The sequence below is a fragment of the Rattus norvegicus genome, chromosome 9 (assembly GCF_036323735.1).
Source record: "Rattus norvegicus strain BN/NHsdMcwi chromosome 9, GRCr8, whole genome shotgun sequence".
NCBI classification, from domain to species: domain Eukaryota; kingdom Metazoa; phylum Chordata; class Mammalia; order Rodentia; family Muridae; genus Rattus; species Rattus norvegicus.
The window spans coordinates 23,880,740-23,899,869 of record NC_086027.1 but is presented as its reverse complement, the minus strand read 5'-3'; the positions used below and the strand labels follow the sequence as shown (position 1 = coordinate 23,899,869).

Genomic DNA, 19,130 nt, shown 5'->3' with positions numbered 1-19,130 from the left:
GGGTGACATCATCTTGCGCATTCCGCCACAGAGGTAGTCTCAGCTCAAAGACCTTCTGCACTATGTAGCTCCCTGTACCATCCTAAAAAAGCTGAATCCCAAAGCTAGGTCGCCTCAGTCATCCTCAACCTTCATTCTCAAAACCATCTCCTACTTTCTCCTCTTAGATGTTTCTAAAAGGTATTCTGTCTTCTCAGGCATCCAAGCCCTTGTCTTCACCGAGCTGTATCCAGAGGACTACATAAAATTAAAAGGTGGAGATGGCTCTCCAGCCATCGTAGCTCAATCATCAAGTGTGCTAGGTGATCTTCTAGATGTCCTGGGTTCAATTCCCAGCACCCACATGGTGGCTCACAACATCTGTAACATCAGTTCCTGGGCATCTGACACTCTCTTCTTGCCTCCACAGAGCCAGGTACTCACATGGTACACAGACATAAAAATAAGTGTAACTTTATTTAAAAATAAGAGGAAGAGCCACAGAGAAAGACACTCGATGTGTCTGGCCTTCTTCTTTGGGCACATACACCTTGACTTAACCCTAGAGATGTTGTTAAATGGTAGTCTAATTTACCTCCCTGTTACTGCAATAGAACACTCTGACCAAAAGCAACTTCAGGAAGAAAAGAGTTTATTCCATCTTACTCTTCCAGCTAACAGTCCACCATGGAAGAAAGTTGGAGCAGAAACTCAACACAGGAACATAGAGTAGAAACCACAGAGGAAAGTTACTTACCAGCTCACTGTCTGGATTGCTTGGATAACTCTTAATAAAATAGCCCAGGCCCACCTGCCTAGGGATGGTTCCGCCCACAGTGGGCTGTGCCTCCCCATGTCTACCATCAGTCCTGAAAATCTCTTATAGTCCTGGCCACAGGCTAATGGGTAGTTCTTTAACTGAGGTTCCTTCTTCCCAGATGGCTCTATTTTGTGTCAACCTAACAATAAAAACTAATGTAGACAAATAGCTATAAAGAATATTCTTGGGGTTGGGGATTTGGCTCAGTGGCAGAGCGCTTGCCTAGGAAGCGCAAGGCCCTGGGTTCGGTCCCCAGCTCCAAAAAAAAAAAAAAAAAAAAAAAGAATATTCTTGAACAACAACAACAAAATCCATATTTATATTTAACTTATACTGTTACTCCTATTCACTTAGTACTTACAATTATGTACTGCTATTTATCAAATATTATAAGTACTTGTAGTTGTTAGAAATAAAAATTTAACATAGTATTATTTTGCCGATAGGTATATCATTTTAATGAATAAATAATGGTAGATAAGATTGATTTATCACAGTTTCTTAGGAAACACACATTGAGTATGTAGGTGTAGTAACCAGTGTAGAATCTACGTGTATCAGCTGTCAAAATCCATCCCATTTTTCTGGATCTATGAAATATTTAGAATGAAAAGTTGGCTTTAAAAAAATCTTAAGACCTGGCGCCTGAACCTTGCTGATCCCAGCCCAAAGCTCCCTGCTCCCAAACCCCGTGGGAGAGCTCATCACCCAGACATCTGGGCACTCCTAAGATTGCAGGGCAGGAGAGACCACCACTTCTGCCCACCTTTGCCCACATCCCTGGCCCAAGAGGAAACTGTATAGGGCCTCTGGGAACAGGAAGATAGGGGCACTCAAGCTGCAGGAGCCCTGTGGTCCAGACTGTGCCCAGATCTGAAGGGACCCGGTCAAACAGCTCCCTGCACCCAAATCCCGTGGGAGGGAGAGCTAGACCTTCAGAGGATCAGACATGCCTGGGAAACCAGAGGAGACAACTCTCTGCCCACATTTCTGACTCTAGAGGAAAACACCTAACACCATCAGGGCCCCCTGCACACAGGGATCCAGAAGTAGGGGCAGGCCCTTCTGGTTGCTGCCCTCATGGAGAGCTGAAATCTAACTCTGAGGAGCGACTTCAGGTCCAAGACCAGAGGTAAGAGACCTGCCTGGTAGACTTAGGACATATGCCCACAGGAACAGCTGAATGCCAGTAGAGAGGAACAACTACACACCTGAAAGCAGAACACTTTCTTCCCATAACTGGCTGAAAGAAAACAGGAAAACAGGTCTACAGTACTCCTGACACACAGGCCTATAGAACGGTCAAGCCACTGTCAGAAATAGCAGAACAAGGTAACACCAGAGACAACCTGATGATGAGAGGCAAGTGCAGGAACCCAAGCAACAGAAACCAAGACTACATGGCATCATTGGAGCCCAATTCTCCCACCAAAGCAAACACTGAATATCCAAACACACCAGAAAAGCAAGTTCTAGATTTAAAATCACATTTGATTATGATGATGGAGGACTTCAAGAAAGACATGAAGAACTCCCTTAGAGAAACACAGGAAAATATAAATAAACAAGTAGAAGCCTACAGAGAGGAATCGCAAAAATCCCTGAAAGAATTCCAGGAAAACACAATCAAACAGGTGAAGGAATTGAAAATGGAAATAGACACAATAAAGAAAGCACAAAGGGAGACAACCCTAGATATAGAAGACCAAAGGAAGAGACAAAGAGCCGTAGATACAAGCATCACCAACAAAATACAAGAGATAGAAGAGAGAATCTCAGGAAGATTCCATAGAAATCATCAACACAACTGTCAAAGATAATGGAAAATGGAAAAAGCTACTGGCACAAAACTTACAGGAAATCCAGGACACAATGAGAAGATCAAACCTAAGGATAATAGGTATAGAAGAGAGTGAAGACTCCCAACTTAAAGGACCAGTAAATATCTTCAACAAAATCATAGAAGAAAACTTGCCTAACCTAAAGAAAGAGATGCCCTTAAACATACAAGAAGCCTACAGAACTCCAAAAAGATTGGACCACAAAAGAAACTCCTCCCGTCACATAATAGCCAAAACACCAAATGCACAAAACAAAGAAAAAATATTAAAAGCAGTAAGGGAAAAAGGTCAAGTAACATAAAAAGGCAGACCTAGCAGAATTACACCAAACTTCTCCCCAGAAACTATGAAAGCCAGAAGATCCTGGACAAATGCCACACAGACCTTAAGAGAACACAAATGCCAGCCCAAGTTACTGTATCCAGCAAAACTCTCAACTAACATAGATGGAGAAAACAAATTTACACAATATCTTTCTACAAATCCAGCCCTACAAAGGATAATAAATGGTAAAGCCCAACACAAGGAGGAAAGCTACACCCTAGAAAAAGCAAGAAACTAATCATTTTGCAACAAAACAAAGAGAAGACAAGCACACGAACATAATCTCACTTCCAAATACAAAGATAACAGGAAGCAACAATCACTATTCCTTAATATCTCTCAATGGACTCAATTCCCCAATAAAAAGACACAAATTAACAAACTGGATACATAATGACGACCCAACATTTTGCTGCCTACAGGAAACATACCTCAGAGACAAAGACAGACACTACCTCAGAGTAAAAGGCTGGAAAACAACTTTCCAAGCAAATGGTCTGAAGAAGCAAGCTGAGTAGCCATTCTAATATCGAATAAAATCAATTTTCAACCAAAAGTCATCAAAAAAGATAAGGAAGGACATATTCATCAAAGGAAAAATCCATCAAGATAAACTCTCAATCCTAAATACCTATGCTCCAAGTACAAGGGCACCTACATACATAAAAGAAACCTTACTAAAGCTCAAAGCACACATTGCACCTCACCCAATAATAGTAAGAGATTTCGACACACCACTCTCATCAATGGACAGATCATGGAAACAGAAATTAAACAGAGACATAGACAGACTAATAGAAGTCATGAACCAAATGGACTTAACAGATATTTTTAGAACATTCTATCCTAAAACAAAAGGATATACCTTCTTCTTACCACTTCATGGTACTTTCTCCAAAACTGACAATATAATTGGTCAAAAAGCAGGCCTCAAAAGATACATAAAGATAGAAATAATCCCATGCGTCCTATCAGACCACCATGGACTAAAGCTGGTCTTCAATAAGAGTAAGGAAAGAATGCCCACATATACATGGAAGTTGAACAATGCTCTACTTAATGATAACCTGGTCAAGGAAGAAATAAAGAAGGAAATTAAAGACTTCTTAGAATTTAATGAAAATGAAGGTACAACTACCCAAACTTATGGGACACAATGAAAGCTGTGCAAAGAGGAAAATTCATAGCTTTGAGTGCCTGCAGAAAAAAACAGGAGAGAGCATATATCAGCAGCTTGACAGCACACCAAAAAGCTCTAGAACAAAAAGAAGCAAATACACCCAGGAGGAGCAGAAGGCAGGAAATAATCAAACTCAGAGCTGAAATCAACCAAGTAGAAACAAAAAGGAGTATACAAAGAATCAACAGAACCAAAAGCTGGTTCTTTGGGAAAATCAACAATATAGATAAAACCTTAGCCAGACTAACCAGAGGACACAGAGAGTGTGTCCAAATTAACAAAATCAGAAATAAAAAGGGAGACATAACAACAGAATCAGAAGAAATTAAAAAATTATCAGATCCTACTACAAAAGCCTATATTCAACAAAACTTGAAAAATCTGGAGGAAATGGACAATTTCCTAGACAGATACCAGGTACCAAAGTTAATGAGGAACAGATAAACCATTTAAACAACCCCATAACTCCTAAGGAAATAGAAGCAGTCATTAAAAGTCTCCCAACTAAAAAGAGCCCAGGTCCAGATGGGTTCAGCACAGAATTCTATCAGACCTTCATAGAAGACCTCATACCAATATTATCCAAACTATTCCACAAAATTGAAACAGATGGAGCACTACCGAATTCCTTCTATGAAGCCACAATTACTATTATATCTAAACCACACAAAGACCCAACAAAGGAAGAGAACTTCAGACCAATTTCCCTTATGAATATCGACACAAAAATACTCAATAAAATTCTTGCAAACCGAATCCAAGAACGCATCAAAACAATCAACCATCATGATCAAGTAGGCTTCATCCCAGGCATGCAGGGATGGTTTAATATATGAAAAACCATCAACATAATCCACTATATAAACAAACTGAAAGAACAAAACCACATGATCATTTCATTAGATGCTGAGAAAGCATTTGACAAAATTCAACACCCCTTCACGATAAAAGTCCTAGAAAAAACAGGAATTCAATGCCCATACCCAAACATAGTAAAAGCCATATACAGCAAACCAGTAGCTAACATTAAACTAAATGGAGAGAAACTTGAAGCAATCCCACTAAACTCAGGGACTAGACAAGGCTGCCCACTCTCTCCCTACATATTCAATATAATTCTCGAAATCCTACCCAGAGACAACAAAAAGAAAATCAAAGAGATACAAATTGGAAAGGAAGAAGTCAAAATATCACTATATCCAGATGATATGATAGTATATTTAAGTGATCCCAAAAGTTCCACCAGAGAACTACTAAACCTGATAAACACCTTCAGCAAAATGGCTGGGTATAAAATTAACTCAAATAAATCAGTAGCCTGCCTCTACACAAAAGAGAAATAAGCTGAGAAAGAAATTAGGGAAACGACACCCTTCATAATAGTCCCAAATAATATAAAATACTTCGGTGTGACTTTAACCAAGCAAGTAAAAGATGTGAATGATAAGAACTTCAAGACACTGAAGAAAGAAATTGAAGAAGACCTCAGAAGATGGAAAGATCTCCCATGCTCATGGATTGGCAGAATTAATATAGTAAAAATGGCCATTTTACCAAAAGTGATCTACAGATTTAATGCAATCCCCATTAAAATTCCAATCCGATTCTTCATAGAGTTAGACAGAACAATTTGCAAATTCATCTAGAATAACAAAAAACCCAGGATAGCTAAAACTATCCTCAACAATAAAAGGACTTCTGGGGGAATCACTATCCCTGAACTCAAGCAGTATTACAGAGCAATAGAGATAAAAACTGCATGGTATTGGTACAGAGACAGACAGATAGACCAGTGGAATAGAATTGAAGACCCAGTAATGAACCCACACACCTATGGTCACTTGATTTTTGACAAAGGAGCCAAAACCATGCAATGGAAAAAAGATAGCATTTTCAACAAATGGTGATGGTTCAACTGGAGGTCAGCTTGTAGAAGAATGCAGATCGATCCATGCTTATCACCCTGTACAAAGCTTAAGTCCAATTGGATCAAGGACCTCCATATCAAACCAGATACACTCAAACCAATAGAAGATAAAGTGGGGGAAGAATCTCGAACACATGGGCACTGGAGAAAATTTCCTGAACAAAACACCAACGGCTTATGCTCTAAGATCAAGAATCAACAAATGGGATCTCATAAAACTACAAAGCTTCTGTAAGGCAAAGGACACTGTTGTTAGGACAAAATGGCAGCCAACCTATTGGGAAAAGATCTTTACTAATCGTACAACTGATAGAGGGCTTATATCCAAAATATACAAAGAACTCACAAAGTTAGACAGCAGGGAGACAAATAACCCTATTAAAAAACAGGGTTCAGAACTAAACAAAGAATGCACAGCTGAGGAATGCTGAATGTCTGAGAAGCACCTAAAGAAATGTTCAACATCTTTAGTCATAAGGGAAATGCAAATCAAAACAACCCTGAGATTCCACACCAGTCAGAATGGCTAGGATCAAAAAGTCCAGCGATAGCAGATGCTGGCAAGGATGTGGAGAAAGCGGAACACTCCTCCATTGTTGGTGGGATTACAGACTGGTACAACCATTCTGGAAATCAATCTGGAGGTTTCTCAGAAAATTGGACATTGCACTACCTGAGGACCCAGCTATACCTTTCTTTGGCATATACCCAAAAGATGCTCCAACATATAACAAAGACACGTGCTCCACTCTGTTCATAGCAGCCTTATTTATAATAGCCAGAAGCTGGAAAGAACCCAGATGCCCTTCAACAGAGGAATGGATACAGAAAATGTGGTACATCTATACAATGGAATACTACTCAGCTATCAAAAACAATGACTTTATGAAATTCATAGGCAAATGGATGGAATTGGAAAATATCATCCTGAGTGAGGTAACCCAATCACAGAAAAACACACATGGTATGCACTCATTGATAACTGGATATTATTAGCCCAAATGCTCGAATTACCCTAGATGCACAGAACACATGAAACTCAAGAAGGATGGCCAAAATGCAGATGCTTCACTCCTTCTTTTAAAGGGGAGCAAGAATATCCTTGGGAGGGGATAGGGAGGCAAAGTTTAGAATAGAGGCTGAAGGAACCTGCCCCACATGTGGCCCATACATATACAGCCACCAAGAAGATAAGATGGATGAAGTAAAGAAGTGCAGGCTGACAGGAACCGGATGTAGATCTCTCCTGAGAGACACAGCCAGAATATGGCAAATACATAGGCAAATGCCAGCAGCAAACCACTGAACTGAGAACAGGACACCTTTGAAGGAATCAGAGAAAGGACTGAAAGAGCTTGAAGGGACTTGAGACCCCATATGAATAACAATGCCAACCAACCAGAGCTTCCAGGGACTAAGCCACTACCCAAAGACTGTACATGGACTGACCCTGGGCTCCAACCTCATATGTAGCAATGAATAGCCTAGTAAGAGCACCAGTGGAAGGGGAAGCCCTTGGTCCTGCCAAGTCTGGAACCCCAGTGAACAGGATTCTTGAGGGGAGGGCAGTAATGGGGGGGAGGATGGGGAGGGGAACAGCCATATAGAAGAGGAGGGGGAAGGGTTAGGGGGATGTTGGCATGGAAATCGGGAAAGGGAATAGCATTTGAAATGTAAATAAGAAATGCCCAATTTGATAAAGATGGAAAAAAGATCTTACAAGCAAAACTATGTCGCTCACACCCTCTATCCACCATACCAAGGGCTTCCCAAGCCACCTCAGAACAGAACCCAAAGCCTTAAGTCTACTGGACCGCCATGTTTTTTCTCTTGCTTCCTCCCTAGTGTCCTCTCCTACCTCCCCTGCTTGCTCACTGCATTGTATACACATCTCTCCAGCACTTCTAGAGGCAAGCACAGGCATCCTAGTAGGGAAACAGGCAATGATGTTCATAATACAGGAAGGAAGATAAGTTTGCTTTGTGTTAGTACTGGGAGAAAAAAAAAGACACCAAGGTTTATGCTTGCCCAGGGTATCTTTGCATGTTTGACATCTCTGCCTCAAGCTATAGTTAGTTCTCTCATGCTCTTCAGGCTTCTACTAAAAGATGCCCTCTTCAAGAGGAACTCTCAGTAGCTCAGTGGGAGAGGACCTACCTTGTACTCACAGAGTGTGATCCCAGCACCACAACTGTACAATCTTCCCCCTTTTCCCTTGGAGTCCTGTTTCAAACAGTATCGGCATCCATTCTTTCCCCTTTGCTCCTCTTGTTTACACAAAGCCCTCGTTACAACTTGACCGTACCCTGTATATTTTGCTATTCCTCTGCCTTGCTGACTCCCAGAATCCACAACCCTACATCTTATGGGGAAAGCATAAGCAGGTGAATAAGTGGGTTACTTTTTATATATTCAGTTGGCTTTCATCGCAGCCAACGAGGCAACATCACCAGCCTTTTGCGTGTATCTATATCCTCGATCACACTTAGTTATGGTAAATTGCTTTTGATTTACTAATTTGGCCTGAGGATAATTCCAGGCACAACAGACACCCGTTCGCTCTTTGGAAGGTGCCGTGAGAGCGCCTGTGTTGTAAGCCTGGTTCTTCCACTCACTGTTTATAGGACTGTGTCCAAGTGGCTCGGCCTCTTGGAACTTTTATTACCTTACTGGTTCCATCCTTGCCTGCCCTACCTTGCAAGGTGATCACACGAAATAAAATCAACTATGGGAGTGCTTCACAATTCATAAACGGTCACATGCTGTGAAAACGGAGTCTATTTAATGTTACCTCGGAGAAAGACCTGGAGAAAATCAAATACTTCGAGCACCACTGAAAACACGAATTGAATTCACAATATAAAATTAGACTACGTTGAATTAGTTTCTCTCTACATTTACTAAGCCACCACTGTGAGGTAGAATGTTGGGGATGGGGGAAACATTTCCTACCAGGGCTAAGGAGCATCTGAGAGTGAGCTCATGAGAATCACGACCTGCATTTTTAGATCCCATGGAGTTTTACTCCATTTTATTAAAAGACAACATCTCTTCACATACCTCACAGGAAAACTCCCTCCAGCCCTGACTCTGGGGAGATTCAAGGTTCCAAGCAGCAGGAAGTCTGATGATAGAAGGACTATGATTTCCAGAGTTGAAGAAACACGTGAAACACTGGAAGGGTAGGGGTGACTTTCTTGTCTAAAGCCAGGCTGATTTGGAAATTGCCCTTTGGGTCTTGAGACTAGATATCCAAACCCCTTTGAACCTAGATCTTTTCAACTCTAGGCTAGGAATGATACCTCAAAGGCTTGCTCTGAGGACTCGAGGAGACAGACTATTGATTGACACAGGGTGCCTCGCACACAGCGATGTCCGAACCTTCAGTTCCTCGCCTCTCTACATCCTATTACTCAGAAGTGCAAGGCACAATGATTTGTATTTCTGGCTGCAGACCATGTCCATGCCGCTGCTGGGGCTGCCTGGCCATTCTTGGGGCATCATTCCAGTTGCTAAAGACTTAGACTGACTGCCTGGCCAAAGCTCTCTGGAGACTTCTAGATCTACTGCTCTAGATTCAATACTGTGTTTCATCTGGGTATGGACACAGGTGGGAAGGGCTGGAGGGAGGGGCTCAGCCTCCTCCTTAATACCGGCCGCTAGTCTCAGTTCCTGGGGAGAGGTCCCTGCACCACCATCATCTGTGACTAGAAGAACACCACAACATCCAGCTCAAGGCTCTTATTAAAAGAATCTGTTCCTGTCCACTGAGGAAGTCCTACTCTAGTTGAAAACAGGTGATTGCAGTTCTAGGGCACAGGTATGGAAAAGAGAGAGCCCAAACAAACCCAGAAAACCAATCAATCCATGTCTAAGTCCCATCTCCTAGACAGCCCCCTCCCCTGGGAACAGCAGGGCTTGTCTGTTCACAGTGAGTGAAAATTGAATGGCATGGTAGAAACTCTTCAACACACCTTCTTTCAGAAGGAAGTTGCCTATTCTGAACTTGGGATACACATGTGACCACTTTGACCAATGTAATATGGAGAAAGTAAGCCAGGTGACTTCCAAGGTATTGTCAGGCTTGGCTGGGACATTTGTTCTAGGGGTCCACCATGGAATCAGGCTAATGACCCAGGGAAGCTCTATGTCAGCTATGGCCCTCCTTCAGTCATCTCTACCCAGGTACTTGTCAGTGAATGAAGACTCCTCAGAAGACTCTAATTAAAACCTTTCAAGCATCCTTCTCCTCTCGCTCTCTCTTCCTCCCCCACCCCGTGTGTGTGTGTGTGTGTGTGTGTGTGTGTGTGTGTGTGTGTGTGTGTGTGTGTGTAGCTTGCGTGCAGGTCTGCTGTGTACAGAGGTGCAGGTATGCTCAGGTATGTATGGAAGTCTGGTGACAACATCAGGTGTCACCCTTTGGAATGTCATCTCCTTTCTTTGAGACAGTCGTTTAGCAGCCTGAAGTTCAGCATTAGGCAAGGCTTGGCTGGGGATCCTCTCATCTCTGCCTTCCCAGTGCTTGGATAATGAGCGCCAATGTGCCTAGCTTTAAAAAAAAAAATTAAGGCCACTTAAAGAGAGTTCAGGTCTTCGTAACAAGGAGCACTTACATCCCTGCCATATTACTTTAAATCTGTGACCCTCAGCACCTGTGGGCATTATATATTGCTTTTTTTTTTTGAGTGGGTTGCTTATTGTAAGAGAAAGCAAAGCCTCAATACGATATCTCATAGGATCCAGGCCCTGTGACCTACTGCTGAACAGGAAAACCGAATTCCATAGACCAAATTGCCCTCACTCCTCGTTGCTAATTTAGTGTTAGCTGAAAAGGCGGAGGCCATGTTGTTAGCATGTAAAATTATCTGCAATAGACGTGGCCATGGAGGGAAGAGTGAGTCAGGAAAAACAGACTTTCTATTTTTTTTAAACTTTATTGTTCAGAACTTTGCCCTTTAAAATAATATTTTACCCTAAGTACAAAGAGAAAAGCGTCTTCTGCAAAGTGGGAGGTTTTCATGTTTGATATTTGTTATTATGTTAGTCAGACCTGCTTATTTAATGTTTTCCTTTGTTTCTTAAGCTAACCTGTTTCTTTATGGCCACCCCAAATTCCTTAGGGTCATATGGAATATATTCTGCTCAAAGTCACTTAGCATGAGACCATGACGTGCATCCTTTAGGATCTCTGACATCTCCAAAGCAGGCAGAAGAACTTGGAATAAAGGGAGCTGCCGAGATGTCATTTAAACTTGTATAATTGACCAGCACCACTGGACTCAGTGTGGTCATTTACAAACTGGACTTAATGATTTCTAAGGTTTCCTTTTGTAACATGTCAGAAAGAAGTCTGCACTTATTATGTTTGTTCTACAAGTCCCACACACCCCCTTTGAAATCATTTCATGAATTCTTTAAGAGAAACAGTCCTTGAGAGCCATCATTCCATCGCCTTTATGAGGAAATGAGACCAGGTGAGGTGAACCCCATAGTTGGGGTTGGGGGTGAGTTAGAACTGTGCAGTCAGCGTAGGCACCCCCAGAAGATGCTGATCCTCCTCGCTACCTTGTTTCCCACCCCGTCGTCCCTCGTGTTCCAAAGCTTGCGGAATCTCATTCCTTGGTCTGTAATCTGCCATGGTTATAAGGGACGGTCCAAACCACATTCCTTTTCGCTGTCATCAGCTGCTTAGGGTGGTAAGAAACAATAGCCTCTTTCTCTGAGAGTCTCTCTGCGCTTCCCTGAAAAGGTGGCTCTTTGGACCTTGCTCAGTTTCTGAGTGACAGCAGACCAGCCCAGCCAACCCAACTGCCTCTGGGTGCCTGAGGCATTTCTAGAGGAATCTTGTCACCCAGCTCTTACCTGTGGAGCTTGAAACTGTTAAGGGGTGTACACTGTTATTTTCTCCTTAATAAGGTTCCTCAACTATTTGACACCTGTTTATTAGTTCATCGAGGACTCAAGGAAGCAAATAATGAGTCCTTTGTCAAAACACTAGGGGCCCATCCTTTTCCACACAGCATACGCCTTCTGCATTGCGGATATAGCTCTTGCCCTTGTGTATTGATGAAGGGATATGTGGCTAAGTAGGAGCGCTTCCTGCTTCAGCTCTCTTTCCCCTGCACATCTGTAACTAACACTACAGGAGTGATTATTAAGTGTTCAAGTCCCAGGAAGCTCTGACATGGATCATTGGGAACTGACTTTCACAGGGATTTAACTACAAGTGGCAGTTGTCTCTCCTGCATAACTCTAGGCTGGCTCGCAAGACAGGCTCTGACCAACATGAGCACAGTAGAAGTAGTCTTCTCTCAAGAGGAGGCCTTAAAGGTCTAGAGTTTCTATCTTTGTGCTTCTTGGAAACTTGTACCGTGAAGGAACTCTGACAACCCTGAGGCTATCACACTGTGTGGAATTCCAAGCCAGCCAGGCATGAGGAGAAGAGGAAGATGAGGAAGGGGGAGGAAGAAAGAGGAGGAAGAAGAAGAGAAAAGAAGACTGAAGAGGAGGAGGAGGGAGTGGAGGAGAAAGAGACTAAGAACTAGGCCCATCCTATGAAAGAAAGCTTCTTGGATTTCCCAGTCCAGCCTCTGCAGGATGCAGCCAAGTGCAAGACAACAGCTTGGTCCCCTGTGGTACAAAACCACCCTTTTGAGCTCTGCCAATAATCCTGACCTACCCGAATTGTTAAAAATACATGGCTGCTGTTTGAGACCACTAAGCCTTGATGTATTCTCATAGTTAGCACTAGATATAAGAGTAATAGAGTGTCATAATACAGGTTAGCCTGCATTCACTAAGGCAGAGCAACCAGGGTCAAAGATAGTTGGGCCGCCTTCACAGAGGAGGGGCCTGGTGGCTTGTGGGGGGAGCTGAATGAATGAAAGGGTGATAAAGAGGGAGAAATGAGAAAATGTACACGACATAACTTATCTATAGGCTTCCCAGGATGTATCCTACACAGTCATAAGTCTTTTTTTTTTTCTTAATTGCAGTCTCCTAACTGCTTTAGACCTGGGGAGTTGATCTGTTTGGCCCAAATCAATGTGCTGTAAGACTATTTCAAAGTCCTATTTTGTTTTGACAAATCCTATGACTTTTATAGTGCATTCTCCAGCTTATCTATATTTAAACACAAAAATGATTGAAGTCACTAACCTATTAAATGATTAAACTTTACTGGTCCCAATAATGGCCCATTACACCCTCCCTAGACCTTGTGTACCCAAGTCAGGGCTCAGCCTCCACACACCCCCCCCCCGGGGGGCCAAACAAGGTTTGTTTTTTTGTTTGCTTGTTTGTTTGTTTGTTTAAGGGTATAGGATTACCACTTCAGGAGCCACATCTGGCTTCTGTATTCTAAATTCCTGTTTCAGTCTCATCCTGAAGCCATCCTTAGATTTCTAAGGATCGCAACAAGAGAGACCATATCCTCCTACCTGTTCAGACGGAGACTAATAGCACTCCAGGTCTGTCTGGCAGCCCCCATCCCAAAGAGGCACAGAGTGTTTCAGAAGAAATCTAAGGCTATCCTTCATTGTTTGGGAATACACTTAAGAGCTCCACACACTTTTTTTTTTAATTTAAGCAGGAAATTTACATTCTTACCTATAGCCTGCATGGATACATTGACACTTGGAAGTGAAATTGAGGGAAACCGTTATAACTGTTGCCATTTGAAAAATGATTACCCTATGGGACAATGTGGATTGAAGTATGATTTGAACAAAGGTAACAGTCAGCATCCGAGGGAGGGCGCTTTCTATATCTGGATCAGGCTGCCTTCCCTACTTTGCAAGCAGGGGCTGCCTGCTGTCAGATTTGGATGTCTCCCAACACAAAGAAAGAGGTAAGGTGCCTCCTGAGGTGAGGGGTGTGCTGGAGGCTGAGAATTGTAAGGATTTGAAGATTCTTGCTCTCCTGCTGCGGACTAGCTTCCCCAGAAGAAGATTCCCGCTCCACCCCCTCCCACTGCTGCAAAGGCTGATACTAGGTTACTATGGTGTCCAGACCTTGGCTCTCCCGTGCTAAGGTCTCTGCTGCTCTGTGTAATAAATATTCCCTCCCAACCCTCTCTGAAAACGGAACTATATTTTATTTAAAAAAGCACAGAGCCCTAACAAGACATCATATAAAAACTAAGCTAAATGGACCAATTTGTATTAAAAGCTGGATTCAGGGACTGGGCTCAATCAGTAAAAGGCTTCCTTGAAATCGAGGACCCCTGAGATGGATTCCCAGAACCAAAGTTTTAAAAGTTGTGTATAGAGGAACCTGTTTGTAATCTCAAAGCTGGGGAAGTACAGAAAAAAAAAATGCATCCCTGGGGCCCAATGGTCAGTCAACCTAACCTACTTGGCAAATTTCCGGTCAGTGAAAGATCCTGTCTATAAAATATAAAGCTGGACAGAGCCCGGGGAATGACACCCAAGGCTGTCTTGTGGTCTCCATATACATATATAAGGCACGCAAATGGATCTAGGGTACAAATAGGGAGGAAGTGCTTCCTGTGTGTCTGGCTTCATTTTAAGGTGGTGTTTTGGAGTTAGAAGGGATAATACCCAACGCAGAGAGTACATTAAAATGTCCAAGAAGGGGAGGGAAGCCTGGGAGACAGCTCAGTGGCTAAGAGCATGTGTTGCTCTCACAAAGGAACTGGGCTTGGCTCCCAGCACCCACATGGGGGCTAGCAGACATCTGTAACTTTAATTCCAGGGTATCCAATGCTCTCTTCTTCCCTCCTTGGGCACAAAGCAGACACAGATAGGCATGAAGGCCAAACCTCCATACGTATAAAGTAACTAAATAAATCTGAGAGCAGTGCCCCACCATCCTCCATTTTAAAATATTTTGATCTATGTTATGCAAATTTCACCTCAACTAAAATAAAATAATTTCCTGGAAAAGAGTCAAGCTTCTAGAATCCTAGCCCAGCAGAGAGTCTCTGAGTCTTCGTCGCTTTATGCGCTGGTGGGATATTCTAGAAAAGCTACAGTTCTTTCCTTCTGGGGCTATTCTAACTCCTACAGGGGCGAGGTCTTTTGATTAACCCAAGACAAAAGAAGGAGGAGTGGGGGGGAGGTGAAGGAGGGGAGAGAGGAGGGGTGGAGGAGGAGGAGGAGGAAGAGGAGGAAGAGGAGGAAGAGGAGGAGAACTCACCAAACCACCTGGTAGGCTAAATTTGGCAAGTGCATAAGCTCTTAAGCCCTTCCTCGATGAGCTCCAAATTGTCACAGGAGGCTCTTGAGATAAGACCACGAAAGTGTCATTCCAAAGCAGGAGAGTTTCTATTTGAAATAGACAACTTTGCTTCTTTCTCAGGCACTAGCTATAAGAAGTCCCTCTGTCAGGCAATGTGGAACCTTACTTAGTGTATGGTTTCTATCTCCAACAGACCTTGCACATTCAAAATAGGGAGAAGAGGGATGCAAAGTGTCAGAGGCCTGCAGATCTTAAGAGAACAGGAAAGGGGCTCCTTTGCTTCGCTGAGCTGATTTGATACTTACAAAATGATCTGCTGGGCCAAGAATATTTTTACTTTGTGTCTATATAAATATTCTTCATTTTTTTATAGAAAGCACATCGCTGGGTCTCTAAAAGCAAATGTGGTTTTGATTGAACCAGACTCGAATTTCTATCTGAACCTCGTTTGCTAACAATAGAACTGGCTTTCCCATTTGCCAAGATCAATGTTGACCTGTTTTCACCTAAATTTTATAGATGTCAGAAAAAGAAACCGTTCACCGCTCTGTGGCGTACCCTGGCCTTTTTCAGTCGCACTTCGCTTGCATTTCTTGCAGCTCCTTTAAATTCCCCTTGTCACGAAAACTAACAATGAGGTCAAGCATTTCAGTAAGAAATATTGAATTATTATCCAACATTGTCAACCAGCCAAGAACCTACGAAAGCTAACCACAAAATGTAGGAGAGAGAAGCTTAACCTCAAGCTCTGAGTCCTGCCTCCATTGTAAGGGGAACAATTTTGGCACTGGGGTTGGGGGGGTTTCAGAGGACGGCGGGCTGGCAGATGGGTGGAAAGGGAACTGGACAGCTCGCAATCACATCCCAGGCTCCTGTCCCTCAGGAGTGTCTTGTTGCACTAGCTTGCTGCTACAAAGAGCCAACTTTGATTTTTCTTGGAGAGGGCTCCGGGCACCCTAACATCTAAGCCATGCCAATAGCATGAGTCTACTGAGCTCTCCTGATCCCCTGGCCATATCCCTGTCCATCAAGGCTAATTTCTGTGACAACATAAACTTTGCTGCATAGCCAATAAACTCAAACCCGATGGAACTTGATGTGGCCAGAAAGAAGGACAGCCTGGCAAGATGTCAGGGTTGGAAACAGAATGAGGTCCACCAGCCAGTGGTTTGGGAGGGGTACCGATGGGTTTATGGATATGCGCGTGTGTTTTATTTGTTCTGATAGCCCTAATAACGATTCCATTCATCAATAAACTGGCTCCCATAGGAGCAGAAATGAATGTAAGTCTCCAAATGAGCCTCAGGTAAAGCGAACCCAGCCACCCCACCACCCCTGTCTCTCCCTCTAACCCATGGTGGCCAAAGACACGGTCCTCTCTTATTTCAAGGGATCCGGATAGGGTGCTTGGACAAGAAGGAATGAGAGTGGGTTTTCGGCTGCACAGGGAGATACAGCCTACAAGGCTGCTGTGGCTCTAGGATGGATGATGAAAGATGCTAAGAGAGAACATCCCAAAGAAGCTTTTGAAAGGGGAGCTGGAGATGAGGCTCGAATGGCTCCAGAAAATGTCCCTTGAAATGCAAATACTCTCGTTCTTCAAGGGTGAGCGTCAAGACTATTTATTTCTATGAAAGGAGAGATCCAGAGCCCAGTCATCGCTAGACTGGACTTGGAGGTATCTACATGAAGTCCTGGGGGGCATGCTGGGCCTCCAAAGGGAAGCTTGGAAATACGGAGTACCACAGCTCTTTCAAAGAAGAAGAGGCAGAGAGTGACAGGGTGGGTACCAGTGTAGCTTCAGATCTAAGATGCCAAAGAAAGACTGAGCCGGATGGAGCTCAAATGCGAAGCCTTCCCCAGGATCTGGTGTCTCTGTGGCCCTTTGATCATGCCTCTGTCATGCCACCTGGTGTGCATGGAAAAGTGTCTCTATCTATCCCTAGGGGCAGGTGAGGCGATCTTCATGATGCTAGGGGCATGTCTCATTCATTTTCATATCCATCATGTCTAGTGTTTAGTCAGTATTTGAACTGTCTGTAATAAAAATGTAACCATCCCTTCACGAAGATCAGACTAGGGGATTGAGACGGAAGGGAATGGTCACTCTTTCCTCGAGCTAGGGATAGGGTAGAGCTGGGTTCCTCCTCTCCCCATTCCTCCTCCTTCCTTGAGATGTAGAAGCACTTGAATCGGTTAGCATTTGGCACAACCCTAGTGTGTCTGTCATTGAATTGGGAGGAGAGGCCCTATGATGAATTACACCGTAACTTCTGTCTGGTGACAACATCGGACTCTAGTGAGCTCTCACTGACCTATTAGCATAGTTTTACTCCCCTGCTTCTTAGATTGAAGAGGCATCAGAGACTGAAGGTCATTGGTCAAGCAAAACAGAAAAGAAAACAAGACAAGAGGTACAAGTGAGGTGATCTTCATTGTCATGATACTTGACAGTGTGGCCCCACCCTGCCCACCAGCATGTAACGTAACACTAGAGTCTTCATAGCAAGGCCCTGGGCACGGAAGACAAGGGTCCCACACTAGAAAAACTCCACTACTGGGAAAAATCAGCCAAGGGATATGAAAGCTGTGTCCAGTGATAAATGGCTTCAACTGAATTCATACTGAATTCTCACCGCTATGTCAGACCCAGAAGGCTCGCTTCACCTCACTTTTGAAAAGGCAATGTGCCGTCTTTAAGACGGTTATCTGGAGCGTGATATAGAATCTGTGTGTTGGGAAAGAACACAAGAAACTTTCAGTGGCTCTGTCTGACTCAGTGGAAATTAGGCGTATGGAAATCCAAGTGTTAAGTGAAAATAGGAGGCACAGGATGTTTGTTACGAAGGTGAGAGAGTACAGGAGCTAAGGGGAAAGAGACTCTCGAAGCCCTGATTGCCAGCCCTGCACCCACAGGGTGTGATCTCGCAGAATTGATTTCCCCACTTCGGGACTTCATTTCCGCTTCCTCTGCAAAAGGACTGTTTTTTCCAGTGCCATGAAACAATGGGCCCCATTCTCTCTGACATTTGACAGACTCTGGCTGGCTCTTAAAAGTCCCCATAATATCTCCATTTTAAAAGCCAACTGGAGTCTGTAGGTGAACGTCGTGTGGTCCCTCAACAAACCATCTGGCAGGCCATTAATTATTGTCCGTGCTTCAGGAGAGGGTCAAGAGAGGTGAAGTGGCTGGTTCAAGGTCATGAGTCTAGTTAGTAGGGGTTAAAGAGCTGGAACCCACCTCCTTCTGTGGTCTTCTGCTGCTCTTTTTCCATATACCATTGACTCCCTAAGGCAGAGCTGACCGTGAAGCCTCTGGGATGGGAAGGAGAACATAGCTGATGTGTCTTCTGTTTGGAGCACCAAGTCATACAAACATGTGGGAGAAAGTGTCCTGTGACTAAATACAAATGCTGCTACCCACCTTACAGATACTCAGTGTTGCGGGAAGTGAGGGAAAAGGGAAAAGAAATGGACCATAAACAGAAAAACTTAAATCCAAGCTATTTGAATTCTCTCTACAAACAAATGGTGAATTTTTTAGACTTCCCTGCCCCATGTGTGTGTGTGTGTGTGTGTGTGTGTGTGTGTGTGTGTGTGTGTTACAAGTATGTGCTGATGCTTGTGGAGGACACACATGAGTAACATATAGTTATACACTAGTACTTGTGTCCACATATACATGGAGGTCAGGAGTTCATGTTAGATGTCCTCTTCAGTTGTTCTCCATGTCTCTCCTTAAGGGGCTTCTCTTGAAACCCAGAGTCCATCAATCAGGCTAGTCTGAACAACCAGCTAGCCCAATTGATCAACATGTCTGTCCCCTGAGCACAGGGATTCCAAGTGGCCACCATACCA

The 19,130-nt window shown here is 43.5% G+C and overlaps 1 protein-coding gene across 4 annotated transcripts in view; it reads right to left on the bottom strand.

Annotated features, from left to right (window-relative positions):
• Positions 1 to 19,130, bottom strand: part of Runx2 (RUNX family transcription factor 2) — a 328,971-nt gene that overhangs the window by 90,379 nt on the left and 219,462 nt on the right. The gene's annotated exons all lie outside the window — the stretch shown is intronic.